Below are 21,314 nucleotides of genomic sequence, written 5' to 3' on the forward strand. Positions count from 1 at the left end.
TTAACGTCACGCATCTTGGACACGCCCTGTTAGCGTCTCTGATGTTAGCGTTAGCATGCTAACATGCTAATTTTTAAACATGCTCCAAACGTCACCAAATTTACAGTGACGCATCTTGGCCACGCCCTGTTACCATTTTTGATATTAGCGTTAGCATGCTAACATGCTAATTGTTAAACATGCTCCAAACGTCACCAAATTTAACGTCACGCATCTTGGACACGCCCTGTTAGCGTTTCTGATGTTAGCATGCTAGCATTAGCATGCTAACATGCTAATTTTTTTAACATGCTCCAAACGTGACCAAATTTACAGTGACGCATCTTGGCCACACCCTATTAGCGTTTTTGATGTTAGCATGCTAGCATTAGCATGTTACATGCTCCAAACGACACCAAATTTCATGTGAAGCACCTTGGCCAAGCCCTGTTAGCATTTTTGATGTTAGCATGCCCGCGCTCCTACGAAAAACGCCCGGACAGGCCCATCAAAATTTCCCCTGGAATTTTGGCTTCTAGTTACTTTCTATTCTTCAAGATGACCTCACACTTGCAAACATGTCCCATGCTTAGCACTCAGTCCTTTGTACCCCTATACTACACTGAGATGAGAATCCTGTACAGCATCAAACTTTATATAGAATATAGAAATATATAGAATATATATTTTTTTTTAATTGAAGTTGCAATTGTTTCTGCCATACAGTACAAAAATCGGACTGTACTACAGTCGCAAATTTAGAATGTACATTAGAGATAGATTAGACCCTTCCAGGATGCACCTGGTACCACAGCCTCAGCTGAGGGCCTGCAGGTTTTTGAGTGGGGCCCTGGGGACAGCTGGACTTAGAGTCGGAGTGTTCAGAGGGACAGTTGGGACACACTGTCCTGCCTCTGTTGAATGAGCGCAGGCACTGTGTATAGAGGAGAGGATGACTCAGATTCTGGACATAAGGCGTGGTAGTGTGATGTACCCGTTGCCTTATTATTGTCCTCAGTTCCATGGCTACATCACAGCATTGTGATCAACAGTCATCAAATCCGTTTTTTTCAATCTAGGAACAATATTCACTCTGTTGCTGTGACAGCTGGAAGGGGGATGCATCTGAATACCACGCTTTGGAATATTTTCTGGCACAGGAATGATGATGTCAGTAGCCATCCCCTCCCCTTCACCCCGCTGCAGAAGAGCACCTACGGCCTGGAACAAAATCACCACCCTTCTTCAGAGCACGGTGGCCATCCAAGCCGCTCTTTCTATCTCTGACGGACCGTGGCACGTGAACGATAGGAATGTGTGACACACAGGCCCCGCTGGGGACAGGCAGCTTTACGCCCTGCCGGGGCACAAAGGAGCTCAGAGAGAAAAGTGCTCAGTGTGAAGCGCTTCAGTCCGCTCTATTGAGCCCATCAGGCAGCCAGGACTTCACAATACATAATCTTCATGCATTGCTACATATAGAATGTCATGTGTAGAGTCCATATTAAATCACTACGCAAACTATAAATATCTTATCAAAGCCATCAATCGATTCACGTGTGCTGGTGCTGCCCTTTTGTGAGTTTTGGGGATGGAAAGGGTCACAGATGGAGGGAGAAGTCTGGCAGAAGTGCTTACAAAAGCTTTAAAACCTGCAGTCCCACAGGGCATAGAACAAAGCAGAGTTCCAACTGCTTTACCAGACATGAATCAAGCCACTGGCTAATTAAGAAGGATGACTATGTGCATGGGTTGTCCTTCCTTAGAATATTCATTAAGCATGAATAGAAAACAACATGACACTTTACTGCATCAGGAGAGGGAAATCAATGTGGCTCTTTAGTGAAAGCAACAACAGAGTAAATAATGGAGGAGCCACTTCACTGTAACACATTGCATGATTAGGCAGTTTCCTGAAAATCAACACCACCCTGCTGCCATACAAGTCATTAACATGTTTGTCTGTTTATCTGTGCTTGTGGGTGAATGAGTGCGGTGCTCTGGAGTCTAGGACCAAGCCTCAGCAGCAAGCAACAGCAGTGAGCAACAGCGGCAAGCCTCAGCAGCGAGTCTCAGCAGCGAGTCTCAGCACACAGTGAAATTTGTCCTCTGCATTTAACCCATCACCCTTGGTGAGTAGTGGGCAGCCATGACAGGTGCCCGGGGACCAGTGTGTGGGGACGGTGCTTTGCTCAGTGGCACCTCAGTGGCACCTTGGCGGATCGGGATTCAAAGCGGCAACCTTCTGATTACGGGGCTGATTCCATAACCGCTAGGCCACCACTGCCCCAGAAAAATATGTAACGCTTCATTTGCGTGTCATCCTTGCGGGGCCTTGCTAAGCTTCTCTGTATCGTTCCAATTTTTAGTATATGTTTTTAGTATATGTGCTGCCGAAGCAAGCACCACCCAAGCAAGCCTCAGAAGCAAGCAACAGCAGTGAGCAATAGCATTGACCAACAGCAGTGAGTCTCAGCAGCGAATTTCAGCACAGAGTCTCAGCAGCAAGACTCAGCAGCGAGACTCAGCAGCGAGTCTCAGCAGCGGGTCTCAGCAGCAAGCAACAGTGGCGAGCCTCAGCAGCAAGAAACAGCAGAGAGCCTCAGAAGTGAGTTTCATCAGTGAGTCTCAGAAGTGAGCAACAGTAGCGAGACTCAGCAGGATCCTCAGCAGCAAGCAAAAGCAGCAAGCAACAGCAGCAAGTCTCAGCAGCAAGCCTCAGCAGCGAGCCTCAGCAGTGAGTCTAAGCAGCGAATTTCAGCAGCAAGTTCCAGCAGCAGGTCTCAGCAGCAAGCCTCAGCAGCGAGACTCAGCAGAAAGCAACAGCAGCGAGCCTCAGCAGCAAGCAACAGCGGCGAGCCTCAGCAGTGAGTCTCAGCAGTGAGCAGCAGTAGCGAGACTCAGCAGCAAGCAACAGCAGCAAGTCTCAGCAGCGAGCCTCAGCAGCGAGCCTCAGCAGCGAGCCTCAGCAGCGAGTCTCAGCAGCGAGCAACAGTGGTGAGACTCAGCAGTGAATCTCAGCAGTGAGCAACAGTAGCGAGACTCAGCAGGAGCCTCAGCAGCAAGCAACAGCAGCAAGCCTCAGCAGCAAGTCTCAGCAGCAGGTCTCAGCAGTGAGCAACCACAGAAAGTCTCAGCAGCAAGTCTCAGCAACGAATCTCAGCAGTAAGTCTCAGCAGCAAATCACAGAAGAAAGCCACAGCAGCGAGCCTCAGCAGTGAGTCTCAGCAGCAGGTCTGAGCAGCGAGCCTCAGCAGCGAGACTCAGCAGCGAGCCTCAGCAGTGAGACTCAGCAGCGAAACTCAGCAGCGAGCCTCAGCAGAAAGCAACAGCGGCGAGCCTCAGCAGCAAGCAACAGCGGCGAGCAACAGCGGCGAGCCTCAGCAGTGAGTCTCAGCAGTGAGCAACAGTAGCGAGACTCAGCAGCAAGCAACAGCAGCAAGTCTCAGCAGCAAGCCTCAGCAGCAAGCAACAGCGGCGAGCCTCAGCAGCGAGTCTCAGCAGTGAGTCTCAGCAGTGAGCAGTAGCGAGATTCAGCAGCAAGCAGTAGCGAGATTCAGCAGCAGTAGCGAGATTCAGCAGCAAGCAACAGCAGCAAGTCTCAGCAGTGAGCCTCAGCAGTGAGTCTCAGCAGCAGGTCTGAGCAGCGAGCCTCAGCAGCGAGAATCAGCAGCGAGACTCAGCAGCGAGCCTCAGCAGAAAGCAACAGCGGCGAGCCTCAGCAGCAAGCAACAGCGGCGAGCCTCAGCAGTGAGTCTCAGCAGTGAGCAACAGTAGCGAGACTCAGCAGCAAGCAACAGCAGCAAGTCTCAGCAGCTGGCCTCAGCAGTGAGTCTCAGCAGCAGGTCTGAGCAGCGAGCCTCAGCAGCGAGACTCCGCAGCGAGCCTCAGCAGCGAGCCTCAGCAGCGAGACTCAGCAGCGAGACTCAGCAGCGAGACTCAGCAGCGAGCCTCAGCAGCGAGACTCAGCAGCGAGCCTCAGCAGCGAGCCTCAGCAGCGAGTCTCAGCAGCGAGCAACAGTGGTGAGACTCAGCAGTGAATCTCAGCAGTGATTCATTTAAAAAAACAGACCATTCATTTAATAGCTCTAAACTTATTAATAATTCATGTGCATAATTCTGGCAGTAGAAAGCACATGTCCAACATTTTTGTTCTGGCTATCTGAATCTAATCCCTAAATAATCCCCTTGCAATTGCAGCATCAATGACAATTAATGACAATGAAACTGACTGTTGTAAAAAATTTAATGTACTGGCCCCTTTTCAATATGGACCTGATTAAAATTATTTGAATTTGGGCTCCACAGTCATCTCAACAGTCAGTATTCATCACTACGCTGTGAGCAGACATACCTGTAATGCAGGCAACACTTCAAACTGCACTCTGCCCACCTCAGACCCAATGTTCAGCAAATGCATCTCCCACATGGAAATATCATATACATTCAGTGTGTTTTACTCCTATATTTACAATATATATTCTCTAGCAGCTTTAATATTTATGAGAGGTCTTTCCACTTTAGCAGAGGTTTAGCTGACCCAGATGCTGGAAATGTCACACTGGTACTCTCACCTCAAGCAAAAGAATGCAGAAGACACTCATTTTAACATATCATAGGTAAAATAAGTAATAAATGAGGTGGAATGACATATAAAATGTCATGTGGTCATACAATTTAGTTCAGAGAAAGGTCCTGTCTGATGCTAATAAGTAAATGGTGTATTACGTAATAGAAAAGTGCTGTAACACCGACCATATCTCCTCTACAGGGAGGTAGAGATAAGCTTCCCATGCAATTCACCATGACTTCATGTCCAGCACAGCGGGGGAGGGCAGACCGTACACACACATACTCATGCCATAAGCCATAAGCTGAAAATCCCGCTCAATAACAGGACCCATGTTGTTCTTTTTTTCTCCCAGTGGCAGGTCGGGCCGTTTGATGTAATCAGTTGTAATAAACTGAACAAGCGCCGGCCTCGGCGGGCTTCGCTGACCTTTTCTTTAAAAAGCCATGTCCGGAAGCCTACAGTTCTCCAAGCGCTCCACAAACAAAGAAAGCGTGGTGCGGCCGACACTTTTTCTTTTCCCGTTTTCATCTGAGCAACGGTAAACCCGACAGCTGGTGAGCCACCTGTGCCAAGCACATCGCTGACACATCCGACTGGTGACTCGGCGAAAACCAAGGGCCGTTCAGAGCGTTCCGCGATGTCCAAAGAACTGGACTTAACAGTCTGAGGGGTATGCTTCCTGATACTCTTTTCCTTCACTTCCTCACAGACTGAAATTCATTGTTTTGTGCCAGGAGACGACAAAATGTATTCTTTTTTTTTGGAACAAACAACATCAAATATATTTTTTTTTAAATGCAGGAAATCTTACTTTCTATGTCCTCACTGAGAGTTCGTCTGCTGCCACCTCACCACCATGGTTGTATCCGTGGTCATGCACGCGTGGGGTAGCTTAGTCCATGTCCTCCAACGCCACGGTGCTGAGGAAGACGCAGAGGTCACACCAGGGCCTGCAACACATCCGGCAGAAAAAGCATCGCGGGTTACAAACGGCCGCCGGTCGCTCCAGCCGTGTGTTTCAGTTACGCAACCTCAGACTAATATCTTGCTGACCCGCTGAAAAATGTGTCGCTTGCATGTAAGTGATTAATGTGAAATGTGCTGGGATTGGGTGTGGTGAACGTGGCACTTTTCTGAAACACTTCCCTTGCCACTGCAAGTAGGAAATTGGGGTTTTGAAGTGCAGTTACATCCTTAAAGGCAAACAATACACAAAAATACACAATAATAGACTCTGAGTCTACTGTCTATGGGACAAGAATTTTATCCATAATAAGTATAGAGTAAATCAGAGTTCTTTATACAATGATGACATGACATTTTTCAGATGGGTATGAATGACGTCATAACAGCGTCACTTACCAATAAAGAGTGCTAGTTGAAATCAGTTGCTTACTACTATTTCAGATCAAAAGCATAACTAGAGAGATTATTACATAGGCGGGTTCATACTTGCAAATTTTACTTGTTTGTCTGTCCCACTAAGAGAACATTCAACAGTCACCATTTGACATTAATGCTACAGATGTTAGCATTTACAACACATCCCAGTAAACTTTTCCAGTTGGTGATAATATTCCCATTAAAATAGCAATAAAAAATTTTATGCCATTCAAACTTTCAGAACTTGCGCTAGTGTTTGCTAGTGACAAGGTCAAAGGTCAAAGATGTCCTCATAATTTACATAAACAGACAAAACAAGACATTGGTAGTTGTCTGTATCTTAAAGACACTAACGACTCTTTTTTTGGTGTGTAATTATGTCTGTCACTCAAAACATGATATGCAATGATTTGCATGTACTATGGGTGGAGAACAATGGCTGACATCGCTCACACTTGCTTGTCCTAGATCATTTAAACCTGTGGCCATCAAAACCTCCAATGCACAAACATCATATAAGATAATGTTTTATCTACATATTTATGGAGTTCGCTGTGCTTTGTGCCCAAATAATGCCCATTGATTATTGAAATGCTTGCATTTCACACTTGCTAATTTTGTGCATTTAGCCGTCTTGAATGTAAGTAGATTGCAGAGGACAGAATAAGGTTTTGATGGTTAAACAGCATGTGATCGTACTGCCAGACCCTCACTTCCGACCATGGTCCCAGTGGCAACCGACTGCATACGAAGCCCCAAACACAGGATCTCCTGCCCCAAACCCTCCTCCAACACACATTTTCACGCTCTGCAAGTGCTGAGGAGGCAAAGTCTCGGCCTGATGAGCGAATACCAAAATATCCCGAGCACCATGCATTATTCAGACCAAGGCCTCGCGAAGGCGGCTTTTCCCAGGCACACTTCATCCCAACTCACATTTCAACTCTAACACGACTCCTAGGAATCACTCCGACAAAATGCGTGAAAAATAAGGATAAAGATATACATCAAAACTCTGGTGCATGAACTGTGTCTTTCGCAGTCACTTGAGAACAGGGGTGTAGGCCAAACCTGCGGTCATTGGCGGTCTGTCACACTGCCTCATTTATGATTTTTTCCTCATTATAGACAGCTTTTTAGCTGAGCAGATATAAAAGTGCAAATAAGGTGTGCCTGGCAAAAAAAAGAGCAGCAGGAAGTGCTGTTGCAGTCATCCTGCATGAGAACAGGTTAGAAAATGTGTTCCATTAGGACTCAAAGTTCTGACCTCTGGTTCCAACTGGCTCTGGTTCCAAAATTTCACATTGACTGTTAAGGTGTTAACAATCACTGGTGTACCTTTGGAAGAGCAGTGAACAAGTGTGTTTTATAATGGTGTGTTCCTACAGCGCAATAGAGATCACGTTTATGTTTATGGTAACTTAATTCAGAAAGACTGCCGTCTTTGTCCCAATATACAAGAGATCAGAATAAGAAATTCTCATGTCTCTAGCCAAAGCCACATGCATATTAAGCATGTTTTTTAATAAACCAATATTATAAGTAATAAGTCACAAGAGGTATGAATGATCTCGCAGTGCATGGTTTGACTTTATTTGCAAAGTGGATACACACCAACATGCACACACAGTTTTTCTATTAATGGGAAAATTCCAGGTACACTAAGAGCGTCAAATGCCAAGCTTCACACTGACTGTGCGAAACCTTGCAGCATATAAAAAGTTTCCTGGAGAGGTGATGGCAGGTGTTCTGCAGCTGGCGAATCAGTAGGCCAGTGACGTCGAGCAAGGTGGCGAGGAGAGGGAGGAGGTGATGATAGGCAGTCAGAGGCATTATAGAAACAATTTGAATATCAGTATGATATAAATACACTGCTCAAAAAATAAAGGAAACACAAAAAATAAGTTATCCTAAGAATTACTGAAATAATTCTTATTAAATATGTTGTTCTTTACATAGTTGAATGTGCTGACAACAAAATAACACACAAAATATTTATGGAAATTAAATGTATCAACCCATGGAGGTCTGGATTTGGATTCACATTGAAACTTTAAGTGTAAAAACACTACAGGCAGATCAAACTTTGATGTAGTGTTCTTAAAACTAGTCAAAATGAGGTTCAGTAGTGTGTGTGGTCTCGACGTGCCTGTATGATCTCCCTACAATGCCTGGGCATGTTCCTGATGAGGTGGCTCCTGGACAGGAGCAACATGTCGTTGGTGGATGGAGCAAGACCTGATGTCCCAGATGTGCTCAATTGGATTCAGGTCTGGGGCCAGTCCATAGCATCAATGCCTTCATCTTGCAGGGACTGCTGAAACATTCCAGCCACATGAGGTCTAGCACTGTCTTGCAATAAGAGAAACCCAGGGCCAACCGCACCCGCATATGGTCTCACAAGGGGTCTGAGGATCTCATCTTGGAGTCAGGTGACCTTTGGAGAGCACATGGAGGGCTATGCGGCCCCCCAAAGAAATGCCACCCCACACCATTACTGACCCACTGCCAAACCGGTCATGCTGGAGGAGGTTGCAGGTAGCAGAATGTTCTCCACGGTGTCTCCAGACTCGTGAGTTGTCATGTCTGTCACATGTGTTCAGTATGAACCTACTTTCATCTGTGAACAGGGCGCCAGTGGTGAATTTGCCAATCTTGGTGTTCTCTTTGCACCTGTGGACATCAGGCATACCACCCTCATGGAAGCTGTTTCTGACCGTTTGAGCAGACACAGTTGTGGCCTGCCGGAGGTCATTTTGCAGGGTTCTGGCAGTGCTCGTCCTGTTCCTCCTTGCACAAAAGTGGAGGTAGCATCCTGCTGCTGGGTTGTGAAAGTGAAGTGATTGTCATTGTGAAACACAGTGGTGTACAAAACAAAATGCATCCTCTGCTTTTTCACCATCACCATTAGTGAGCATTTGGCAGCCATGACAGGCATCCGGGGAGCAGTGTGTGGAGCACCTTGGCTATTCAGGGATTCGAACCTTCTGATTATGGGTCCGCTTCCTTACCCGCTAGACCACCACTGCCCACATCTCCTGGTAGCACCTCCATGCTCTGGACACTATGCTACAGCAAACCTTCTTGCCACAGCTCGCATTAATGTGCCAGCCTGGATGAGCTGCACTACCTGAGCCACTTGTGTGAGTTGTAGACTGAAAGCACCGCCAGCATTCAAAAGTGACCAAAACATCAGCCAGAAAGCATAGGAACTGAGAAGTGGTCTGTGGTGACCAGCTGCAGGACCACGCCTTTATTGGGGACATCTTGATAATTTCCTATAATTTCCACCTGTTGTCTATTCCATTTGCACAACAGCAAGTGGAATTGATTACCAATCAGCTTTGATTCCGAAGTGGACAGTTTGATTTCACAGAAGTGTGAGTGACTTGGAGTTACGTTGTGGTGTTTAAATGTTCCTTTTATTTTTTGAGCAGTTTAGTTTCCCAAAAATTGAAGTGTGTTGACAAGACAGGCCTCTATGTCACCTCATGTTTGTGCCACAGTTAATCAGGAATCTCGAAATATCATACACATTCAAATGAACAAAATGTCAGTGCTCGCCATGCTTCTGTTACATTGTCATCACCAACATTTCCAGGGATGGTAATAATGATGGTAATAATTATTCTAGGGAATAAGTCAGAACGTCACTTGTTATCGCTTAAAGTAATAATTTTTTTAATCAGGTTGATTTGTTTTTCTAAATAAACGTTTTCAATTTTTTTTCAGCATGAGCTACTTTGCTAAACACGGATTTTTATTTGTACTTTTTAATAATCAAAGTTTGCCATCGCAGTGTACTATTCAACAATATAAAATAATAAGACTTGTATTTGTATAAAGCATATTCATTAAGCACAACTTTCCGACATGCCACAACAACTAACCATGCACGGGCCCACATACACGTGCACACAGAACAGCAGCCTGCATTGTTTAGGGCCCACGTTCTACCCCCCCCCCCCAAGACTCACATGCAGTTCGGCACCCGCCTGCACAAACATACGGGCTTTTCCACTGTGTTGCAGTCACCGACGCCCACAAGGCCACGCGGGGTTCCAGGGCCACTTACAATTTCCACAGGAAACCAAATACGTGCCAGCAGCTATGGGTCCAAAAAAAGTGTCAACTGTGTTGAGGAGAGGTTAATGCATCAGCTATGAATCATGTGATGGAAGATAATAATTGTCAAAATAGTCCAAATTCAAGGTCAAATGTGAAATGTCAAGTATTTTAAGTATTTGCTGAAATATGTGAAATATTTATGGCTTTTCCTGTATTAGATAAAGGCATTTTAAATTTTACATTGTCAACATTACATCACAGAAAATAAAATAAATATATTTAATAGCACTATATGATGAATATAGTGATGAATACATCTTCCCTTTTACTCTTTCATGGAAAAAAAAAAAAAACCCTGGTTTTGTTGAGTGTAAAACCTTCTCAGGTCATTTTAACACTTTCAGTTCAAATGGAAATCTGATCTTCCCCTGAGAGATATGCAAAATATGAGTCAGAACATTCTGCTTTTTCAGTATTTCATAGTTTTTGCCACTTCCTAACAATAACCAGCTTATCACAAGGCCACTTTTTAATGATTTCTACTTCTGGAGAGAGAGAGAGAAAGCTTGCAATTTAAATGAAGAGCATCCCTCTAGCCAAGGTAATGAAAAGCTATAATGGTCTAAATTGCTCTGATGAAACCCTTGTGTGTGCTCATTCCATTCATATACAGTCTTGTTAATGTCTCCCAGGGTTCTGCACATAACCTCTTCACACAGGTGTCCATTTCTGCCTTCTCAGATGCGTTCGCACACATACAGGGCACCTAATGCATGACACGTTACATCATTACCACCCAGGTACACAGGACTATATTTTCTCTGACTTGTCTGTCTGAGCCTGGCACTTCCATTAAATTGCTCTGCATCCATCCATATAGCCATCCAAAGGAAGTAGCAGTGATATATATCATCTTTGTATGGAATATCTGAGCAACATTTTGCATCTCAGTAGCAAAATAAACCTGCTTGAAGATGCAAAACCACTATTTAATAAAGGTGGAGGAGTGTCCAGCCTTCTCATACCCTGGTAGTTTGATCAATGAAACATGTATGGAAAAGAATTACAATAAAAATAGATTTTTTCATCTCTGTGACTACAAAATAATTGCTCCCAATTATCGGCAAATTATAGTACACAACATGATGCCAAAAATAGCATTTAATGATCAGGTTTAAAAATCTGCCCCAAGATTAATTGAGATGAACATACTCCTAAAAGTAATCAGTAATTAACTGTACACGCTGCATTTGAAAACAACTGTACTAATTTGGCTTTTGTACAGACCATAAATATAATGATGTGGTTTTTGACAACAGACCCTTTGTTGTGGATGGCAACATCTTTACACACTAATCACTGAACATGGTACATGAAATTATTCATTAAAGCAGGATTGAAGGGGCCATTGCTGGAAGTCAACAGATCTGTTAGTGAAGTTATTTAAATGTGTGTCCTGTATCAAACAACAAGATAAGGGCTTATAGAACATTGCCAACTTGTATATTGAGATATTAAAAATCTTACATAAATAAATATATTAATATTATTACCCTGGTTCCATTAATACATTAGTCTGAGGTCATTTTTTTTACACCTGTCATTTGCTTCATAATAGTATGTTCTACAGATTTCATAATTTGATGGTTATCAGCTTTAACAACAAATATTGTTGCCAACAAAGTAAAGTGATGGTAAAGTGATCCATTGCTCTAATAGAATGAAGCTTATAGAGTTCCAATTGGTTGGTTTATTGAGTTTTTGTAATGTTCAACGGATCCCTCCCTTTCCAGGCATGTATGGGATTAATATTAATAAAGAAATGACGGCCAAACTGTTTTTTTAACTAACCAAGTATCAAAAATAATGTTTTGAATTTGTACTTTTTTTTACTGTTCAGTAGTCATTTTAGAGCTGGATGATGCTGCTTCAACTTTTTTACATTTACAGCATTTATCAGACGCCCTTATCCAGAGTGACTTACAATCAGTAGTTACAGGGACAGTCCCCCCTGGAGACACTCAGGGTTAAGTGTCTTGCTCAGGGATACAATGGTAGTAAGTGGGATTTGAACCCAGGTCTTCTGGTTCATAGGCAAGTGTGTTACCCACTAGGCTACTACCACTACCACTACCACGTCAACTTAAAACATGGCACACACTCAGAGTCAGTGTTTAGGCTCCCGGTTCAGTCTGTACTGCCTCCATGGTAGTGAAGCCCCCCCCCCCCCCACACACACACACACACACAATATCATAAGACAATTCATAGTCATGGTTGACTATAAGTTAACAAAATGTGACCGAATAATATATTCAACGTCCACATACAGCCAATCAGAAGCTTTCCAAACTGGTTGCAAACAATTTGTTTAAAAAAATAGATAGATTGTTTTGGATATTAAAATCTTGTGGTGTGTGCCAAGCACTGATACTGCTGATAAGTGTTAATCAAACATGCAAATGGCTTCCTGTACAAAACTCCTAGAAGTCAACATATTTAGGAACCTGTGCACCCAGCCCTAAAATACATAATACAGATCTACTGAGCAATACCACCAGGCAGGGATTTTAGGAGCATTTCCTGCAGAGAGAGACAGGGGGGACTTTGAAGTTCTTCGGCTGACAGCACAGCGCCACTCACCAACTCCTGCAAGGTCTCTGAGCTTTTTAGATGGATTTTCCTTTTTTGGCTAGGAGCTGATATGATTAAAACATATTCAGAGCTGGGAGGTTGCAGCTAATCTCTTCATGTGTATGTATCAAGCTGCTGGTTGTCAAATGTGCACGCTCTTCCCCTCCAATTCATTTCGCGTCCTATATTAAACATGATAAAAAAGGGAGATCTCAAAAATAACCAGAATAATTGAGCTCTAGATAAGAGCTGATGAAACATTGCCAACTTGAATACTGAGATATTCCTTTTCTTACATACTTTAATATTATTATCCTGGTTTTATGAACACATTAATCTAAGGTTGTTGTCATTTTTCTTTACTCTGTCACTTGCTTTGTAATAAAAATGTTGTACAGATTTCATAATTTGATGGTTAACATGCAAAGTAATGGTTTTGGGGCTGGTGGTCTTCCAGAAACACTCATATAGACTCATATTGGCGTTAATAAGCCATTCATTCAAAAGTGAAACCGACAGCATCTAACGGTCTAACTCAAGGCTCTAAAACCTGTCCTGACCAGGCGAACACAGCATCCCGGCAGCGTGGTGAACACGGCCTGGCATCGCCTGTGGGTCTGTTTGTATTCGGAGTCGCCCTCTGTGACTATATATACAGTTGAGCTGCACTGTATGTGTGTATTCCGGATCCAGCGCAGAAGATGGAAGGTCCAGCAGGAGGAGAGGCTAGAGGGAGCTCTGCTTCACACCCAGAAATAACGTGATGCCATTCACACTCACGGCAGGTACAGAGCTAATGGACGTGCCGCGATGGAAATGACTAATGTGCAGCGGCAAAATGAAACTGTTTGCACTTTAATTGCAAAAATGATAGAGGAACACCCATGGGAATTATGAGAACGCGGAACAACAACCTGGCAAGTCGATGAGTCTGTGTCAGAGTGTGTGTGTGTGTGTGTGTGTGAGGCAGAAGCACAATGTCCGGTAGAGAATGTGGGAGGGCGGAGACGCACTCGCAGCACTAATTGCCATCCGAGGAATACACATCACAGCCTCTCAATGTTCCATCCTGCCTCCGCCCCCGTAGATCAACTGTCACACAACCGTCACGCCGGTGTGAATATTCATCAGATGAGAGGTGGTGTAGGTACCTTTACCCGGCACTAATGAATGAAGGATGAGAGACAAGAAATGAATAAATGGCCACACGACAGCTGTTTCCCCCCAAATCCCCCCGGGCGGGCCGGCTCCTGATCCTGCTGGCAGCCTGGCGGTGAGAGACCCAGTTTCTGCTTGGCCAAGAAATGCACAGGAGGACTCTGCCTTGGTTTGTATGCAGAGGTGCACCTCCAGAGGAAGTAGATCTGTGTCACGGCAACACACAGATTCTGTGGAACCATCACAGGTCACTCGCACACACACACACACACAAACACAGACACACACAAACCATTCCTCCAGACAACTGAAGTCTCATTTCTCTTTCTAACAGATTTCGAAATCTACAACCGACATCCAACCGCATATAAAGGTCATGGAAAGGGGACAGACTACAGAAAAATCGGCCTAGCGGTTAAGGAAGCGGCTGCGTAATCAGAAGGTTGCCGGTTCAAATTCCGATCTGCCAAGGTACCACTGAGGTGCCACTGAGCAAAGCACCGTCCCCACACACTGCTCCCCGGGCACCTGTCATGGCTGCCCACTGCTCACCAAGGGTGATGGGTTAAATGCAGAGGACAAATTTCACTGTGTGCACCATGTGCTGTGACAATCACTTCACTTTAAAGTGTCAACACGATTGCACTCAGTGATTTCTGAATCCCCAAACAACTGCTAACATTTGAGTCATGCTTCAGAGTGCAAAGATTTTTTTATTTTTTTTTATTTTACACAAGTGAAAAGTGAAAGTGGAGTGATTGTCATTGTGAAACAGTGCAGCACAGCACACAGTGGCACACAACGAAATGTGTCCTCTGCATTTAACCCATCACCCTTAGTGAGCAGTGGGCTGCGTTGAAAGGAACCCGGGGAGCAGTGTGTGGGGACGGTGCTTTGATCAACTTCTTTACCTGTCCACTTCTTTACCTGTTAGGCCACCACTGCCCCGTAAAATACACATGTGCAGTGGCAAAGTGTAGACTTTCGGTAGTGACTGTGCTTAGTGGTGTTTCTTGGAATCCATTCGCCTACTAACCACGACTTTATCTCAGTCACTAAAAGAAGCTGCATGATTGCACGAGGAAACTCATCAGTCAGTCGATGGTCTTTTACAAATTCAAGACAACACTTACAGGAAAGAGTTCACTTTCCGGAATGATTTTTGAATCAGTTAGCCCTGTTCCACATATTACACGTGCGGCGGAGAGACAGGGCGACCGGTCACTTGTGGTGTTGCGGTATCCAAATTCAGAAAGGCAGTGTTCACCACCACACATCCTCAGCTAGCACAGCAGTCCTCAGCTCAGCCTCCCACATCAGCGTGGGCGAGGTGTCCTTAAAATTATACTGACTACGTGAGTAAGCAGGGGTTAGAGGAACACCATGGGCGATGGAACACCATGGTGCTCGTTCTTCGGGCTAACGACAACGCCTAGATCGATGGAAACAACAACGTGGCATGTAGCAAGCATCATCATGAATGCTTGACAAAAACACAGGTCTGCATATGCCGCGTCGTCACTAATGAAGTCGTCCCTGATTTAGGGTGACAGTGTCTAAAACAGGTCTGCCAGCTCTGCTTCAAAAGCGAGATTTCACATCACGGAGCAAAGTGGCTGCAGTGGGTGCTAACAGGCCATCTGCCACCAGCCTCCCTGCCACCCGGCCCTATGACACAAGATTAAAAAGGGGACATTTTGATAGATTTAGCTTTCAATGTCAAGAGTATAGCCAAGTTTCTACATCAACTGAATAATAAGAAATTATTACAACTAATAATTAAGCATTTAATTTCATGTTGTACTATCTATGATGGTGTGTGGGACAAATATATTAGCACTGCACATCTGAATAATGGACTTCATCATGTGCTGCTGTTCATGTTTTTGCATGGCTACTGCACTTCATTTTAATCAGGTTTGACTCATTGGTTCGTATGTGGGTAAATAAACCACCCTGTACAAACATTAACAGGGTATCAAAAGTGAGCTGTGCAGTTCAAGGTGAACAAGGCATATATAATGTGAAACAACATTATATATACCAATGAATAACCTGGTATAAAGCCCATCAAATCTGCAATTTAGGAGACTCTTGGCTTAATTTTGGCTTTTTTTTTTGGTCATCCTTCAATTTCAATTTTGGATTAGACTACAGTTTATGGCATGGAAAATTCTCGTGCAATCTCATCCATTCCAGTCTTATACAATCACAGTGTACAACCACTACAACCAAGTCATTGCCACCAAGGTAATGTGAAAACAAGCAAAAAGAGCCAGAGAACCCTTCAAAAATGCTAATGTGATTTTTTTTTTTTTTGTCAGGCCCAGTTATGTATGGTGGCAAGGAATTTTCCAATACTGGTCAGGAATGATGGGCACTAGCTCTGGAGTGGGTTCAGGTTACCTCATAACTCTGGCTTTACCTGCTTCCAGCCTGCCAAATGCAGCAGATGGAAAAGCTGTTAGGCTGCACCCCACCCTGCCATGCCGTGACATGCCGGTTTTTCACAGGGACGCACAAATGCAAATGTTATTTAAATATGCAAAAAGCGACTTGTCTACCTGGATGACATAAAATTCATAAGTAAGTAGTGAACTGTACAACTACAGGTATCAGTCTACAGTAAACACAACAGAGATATTTAGCACAATTCCAGATAAGCGTCCTGAAACGCTTATCTGATGTCAGAATAGAGAAATGGATCCATATTTTCAGCATTTGTGGAATTATTTTGATATCTTGCTATCTAATACATTATAATTTTAGATACATTATAAACCTTATACATATAAATTATTGTGTAACTGTATATCATGTTAGTAATGCAGTATATATTGAATAAATACAATGGCTGTCATTCAAACAATGTTATTATTAGTATAATTGAGTTTGTTATATAACTTTTTGAGATTTACAAGAGCCGCTGAAACCTTACAGTTTTCAATTGTAACTGTTTATTTGAATAAATTATTGTATTTATCTATTTATTTGTTTGTTTGTTTGTTTGACTAATGAAAGAAAAATATGCTATGTAGGAATGTCTGCACAAGATCACTGATGCACCAGACACAAACAAACTGTAAGTTAATTGAGTAGCTGTCATTCAGAACAAAGGTTTTGATGACTGGGTTCCTCGTGTAGGTCGTATATAAAAACATAAACCCAAACTGCCTACACAATGGAATCCAAAGTCCATGATTAAATGACACTATAGCTCTATTATTGTTTATTAGTAATAAGTAAACTGAGAAAAACAATGGCATAACGGCAAAAGAAGATCAGCAGCAGGTTTAACCCTGCTTGAAGAAGATTTCGGGTTTCAGGTTAGTGTTTGTTAATTATTACGAATCATTCTGTCATGGAAAAAAAAGAATTTCCAATGACAGAGAAATAAGACTGAAGTCAGGAGTTACACAACAGTGAGTGAAGTCTGGAGATGAAGCCGGTGTCTTCAACTGCCCTGGGAGTTGAGCAGCAGCAGCCACAGTCTCCAACGCTGCCAGATCCAGCGTGGAAAAGCTTTATAATGCTGGTAGTCCCACTGATCACGCCCGAGCAGCCCCTTCTGAGGGAGAGGCATCTCAATCCAAAAGTATGAATCTTTAAATAGAAAATTGGTTTGTGGGCCACTGTGAGAGTCGTTCAGCCTATATTTCAACAGGGTGCCTTAGCTGAAAATTGACACACAAGACAAGAGACAGTAGACACGCCTTAATAAATTGAATTAATTATTATTACTATTTCTTTTTTATCTTGACAATCATGCCGTTGGGTAACAATTCCACTAGATCTCTAAACTGCATCATGGGAAATCCCAATCTGATAAAGCATTCTGTACACAAATCCCATACAGAAAACCCTTTCTATATATATCCGGGTTTAAAAAATGCTAATCCTCAAATCTAAAAATCTCCCAGCCTTCCTACAGTGTTGGTACTGTCCCAGCACACCGTAACTCACCATCGGCTGGCCCTGCATGTTGAAGTGGACCGATCCACTGCAGGTTGAAAATGGAGGGGGGCGGGCTGAACCACAGGCTCGGCACACGGGCGGCTGCAGTAGACTGAGTAAAGAAATGCTGCCTTCTCCCTCCCTCAACCACTTCCTGTGGCACCCGGCAATACCAGGCCTGCTCTTCGCCAGCAGCGGGGCAGCTCCTGCGGGCGGGGCTTGTGCAGCTGGCACTTCACATGCCTGAGTGTGGAGAAATGTCAAGCCTCTCTGCAGTTTGCACCAAGGAATGCAAGCTCTTTCACAGGGAGGGAAAAAGAAAACAGACTTGACCCGCTTCAGATTGTGTTACTCTTGCCATGGACAGCCATGGCCTTGCTCGAAATAAAACAGAAGAACACAAATTTGCTATTTGGGGGAAGCCAATGTCCTCTAGTGAACCTCCTGGCCACGAATGTCAAACTTTTAATATTTAGCAAAAATATGACTAGATAAAAGGTCAATAATGCCATTTATTAATGATAATTAAAAGTGATGTACTGATCTGAAACCAGTTATTGTGCTTTGAATCTACTGATTGATGATATATGTCATCAGGTAAAACTCTATCATCTACATCATCCTATTAATCTTCTTGTTAATTAGTTGAACTGTGTTTCTGAATGTGAAAGGCACCTTGTTTTTAATCCCTGGTTATTTATGACCAAAACAACATGCATTCTGCATTCATGCAGTATTTCATGCTAATGCATATTTCTTCAACCTTTGTGGATAGAAAAAATGTGCTGTTCTGCTGAAATGCCGCTAAGTGTATGGCTGTGATGCCCGTTGCCCCAGTAACGTGGCGGTGACTACAGCTACAGGACAGGCCACTCTAGCAGGACGTAGTCGTCATCTCACACGAAGCCACGCAGACAGGATAAGTACTTCCTCCGCTGGAGAGCTTCGGCCTCAGCGACTGAATTTAAATGCGGAGTGGGGAGAAAAAGAGAAAATCAATCACTCGCTCGCCACCCCCCCCCCCCCACAAAGGCAAGCCTGTGCGGCATTTGTGTGCGTGTGAGAGTGTGTGCTCATGCGAGTGTGAGCCGTGATTGATGCTAACAGCCGGAAGAAGGCTGTGCTAGCAGGAGCATTCATAGCGTCCCGCTCTCCCCCCATTAACTCCGTCTGAAAAGTCCACGCAGGCCAATGATGGGATGCGTGGCGGTTCCGGGGAATGCCAGAGGAGGGTACAGTGAGTGCACCGAACAAGCCCCAAATGCAATCATGATTAATAAATAAAGGCTGCAATTAAGCCTACTGTTGGTGGTTTCGATTGTGTCGGGGTATCTGGGTATTCATAACTCAGCCCCTAAGTTAGACCATAAGCCTCTGCAGATGTGATCATTTACAAAAACGGCAAAAAATCCCCCCCACAAACACACACACACACGCATAACTTACCAGATTTTTATTTCTTTTTCCACTCAATCAAGCGCATTTACGAAACAACACATACAAGTCAGCATCATTACTGAGTATAGATTTCCACTGTCGTCACAATGAAAACCGTCCAGACGACGTTTACCTCTTGTGTAAGATCAATCAAGACCATAACTCACCGAATGTCACTTTACCAGCCAAATTACCTTGGCCAATTTGCAATGGCGTTACATAAGATAATGAGCCAGTGATAATCAGGTCATTGTGACAAATTTTGATGCGATAGTGTTTAGCCTTGGTGAAGGTTTAATGGCACTTTTGGTTTAATGAGCTGCTGTAACGGCTGGAGCCTGGCAAAAGCAAACAGATATCATAATTTTATTACGAAGATGACATAATACTACATAATACAACAATGTTGTTGCCATGGAAATTAATGTGAGGCAGTGCAATGAAAAAAAAAAAGGGGGGACGTCATGATTTCTACCAACATATTGAAACAAATATCGACGTGATCCATCTGAAATCGTCACTCCTCCCCTCTTTTCACTCCTCGGCTGCAACTCAGATGATGCCTTCACCTACATTTGATGGTGAAGGGTTCCCATTACATGTGGCACATAGTTGCGCGTAGAACCCTGCAGAGAACCAGTCGTGGGTGACGACGGAGCGGCGGGCCAATTCCCTCCCGACTAAAAGGCACAGGCAGGATGTTGAGTCACTCTCGGGCCGAGAAACGGAATCTGAGAACAAAGCGAGAGCGACTGTCGACAGAAACAAACGAGCGCCTCCCGTCCTATCCCATCATTCCCTGCTCGCTCCTCGCCACAAGCAAAAACATTCCGACCGATTCCCAGACTGGGTCGTGCAAACAGTCCATGTCCCGTCACCAGACATGAAACAGGCCTGAGCCTGTTCGCGGTGTCATGTCCAACAGATGGGCAGACGTTCACATGCCCTGCCTGAGTGCACCGAACAAGCCGCAATATGGCGCCAGTTTCCATATCCCCGCGCTCCCCCAGCTTCACTTTGATCCGGGCTGGCCTCCGTGACATCACTTCCTGCTGCATTAGAGGATCAGAAGGAGAGACGCTATTGAGATGCCTGTACGGTGGTCTGGCGGGTAAGTGCGCCGGGTAACTGCAGGTGCAGCGCTCTGTTCGGGGCTTCAAGCCGCGTGTGGTCGTACCAACTGCTGGTCGGAGCCTGTCTCCTATCCGACTGGCAAAGGAACAGACAGAGCGGACGCAGCTTCGAACGCAGCGGTGAACGGAGCGGGCCATGCCAGAAACGATGGGTCATTTCTCTCTCTCTCGCTCGCTCGCGCCTGTTCTACTTTTCTCTACCAGCAGCCCTCCTCAGGAGGAAAGTGGGCAGATCCCTCCTCCGTGCTTTCTAAAGGCCGCAGTCACATCAACAATGAATAACAGAGGAACCACATGTCTTCGTTGGTTTTTGGTTCGTTTTCTAAATTAGCAGAAGTGGAATCTGAGTCGTTTTTGGGTCACATTTTGAAGCTTATGAAGGAAAGTGCATTTGAATTAGTGTCCTCTTCCGTTGATTACATTTTGTTATATGCACATGGTTATTATGCATGTGACAAATAGGCCAAACTTGAACTTGAAATCGAGAGCAGGTACAGAGACATGCATCTCCTTCTCTCAGGATTGAAATGTCTGGGAAGTGCGAGGTGCGGTTTCATCGCAGCGGATGACTAAAACTGTCCGCCTTTCAGAAAAACGCACACTCCTGTACCGGGCTGAAAACAGCCCATTAGACTAAATTGAGGTGGTTACATCACTGCATTTCAGCAGGAGAATGTTGACTCACTTACGCTCTCCCTTCGAGTCATCTATCAAAAATCAAAAAAAAAAATTGACTTGACAAGAACAGAAATCATTCATAACCAAACTGCAAAATGTGTTATATTATGTTTATATTAGGCCTTGGAATAAAATCAGAACCAAAGAATTCGATTGCATCGTGCCAATTATGAACTAATGGTACATATCTGTGTCTGGAATGCAGTTTAACGTAGAGGTGTCACCTTCTGCTTGTGATCTAGTGCAGTGCTCCTTATTTACCCTGCCTTGTCTCGGGGTTCGGCATCATTGCGCTGTCGTTTGTCTCAACAACACTT

At 44.3% G+C, this 21,314-nt stretch overlaps 1 protein-coding gene and 1 pseudogene across 2 annotated transcripts in view; both read right to left on the reverse strand.

Annotated features, from left to right (window-relative positions):
• The window catches only part of otud7a (OTU deubiquitinase 7A), a 66,594-nt gene that overhangs the window by 34,375 nt on the left and 10,905 nt on the right, over positions 1–21,314 (reverse strand). For both annotated transcript variants that reach the window (XM_028958648.1, XM_028958649.1), the window contains exon 2: positions 5,364–5,502. The gene's annotated coding sequence lies outside the window, so the exon portion shown is untranslated. The remainder of the gene's footprint in view (positions 1–5,363; positions 5,503–21,314) is intronic.
• On the reverse strand, positions 2,272–2,366 carry LOC114767534 (uncharacterized; annotated as a pseudogene).

This window comes from Denticeps clupeoides, chromosome 17 (genome assembly GCF_900700375.1).
Source record: "Denticeps clupeoides chromosome 17, fDenClu1.1, whole genome shotgun sequence".
NCBI lineage: Eukaryota > Metazoa > Chordata > Actinopteri > Clupeiformes > Denticipitidae > Denticeps > Denticeps clupeoides.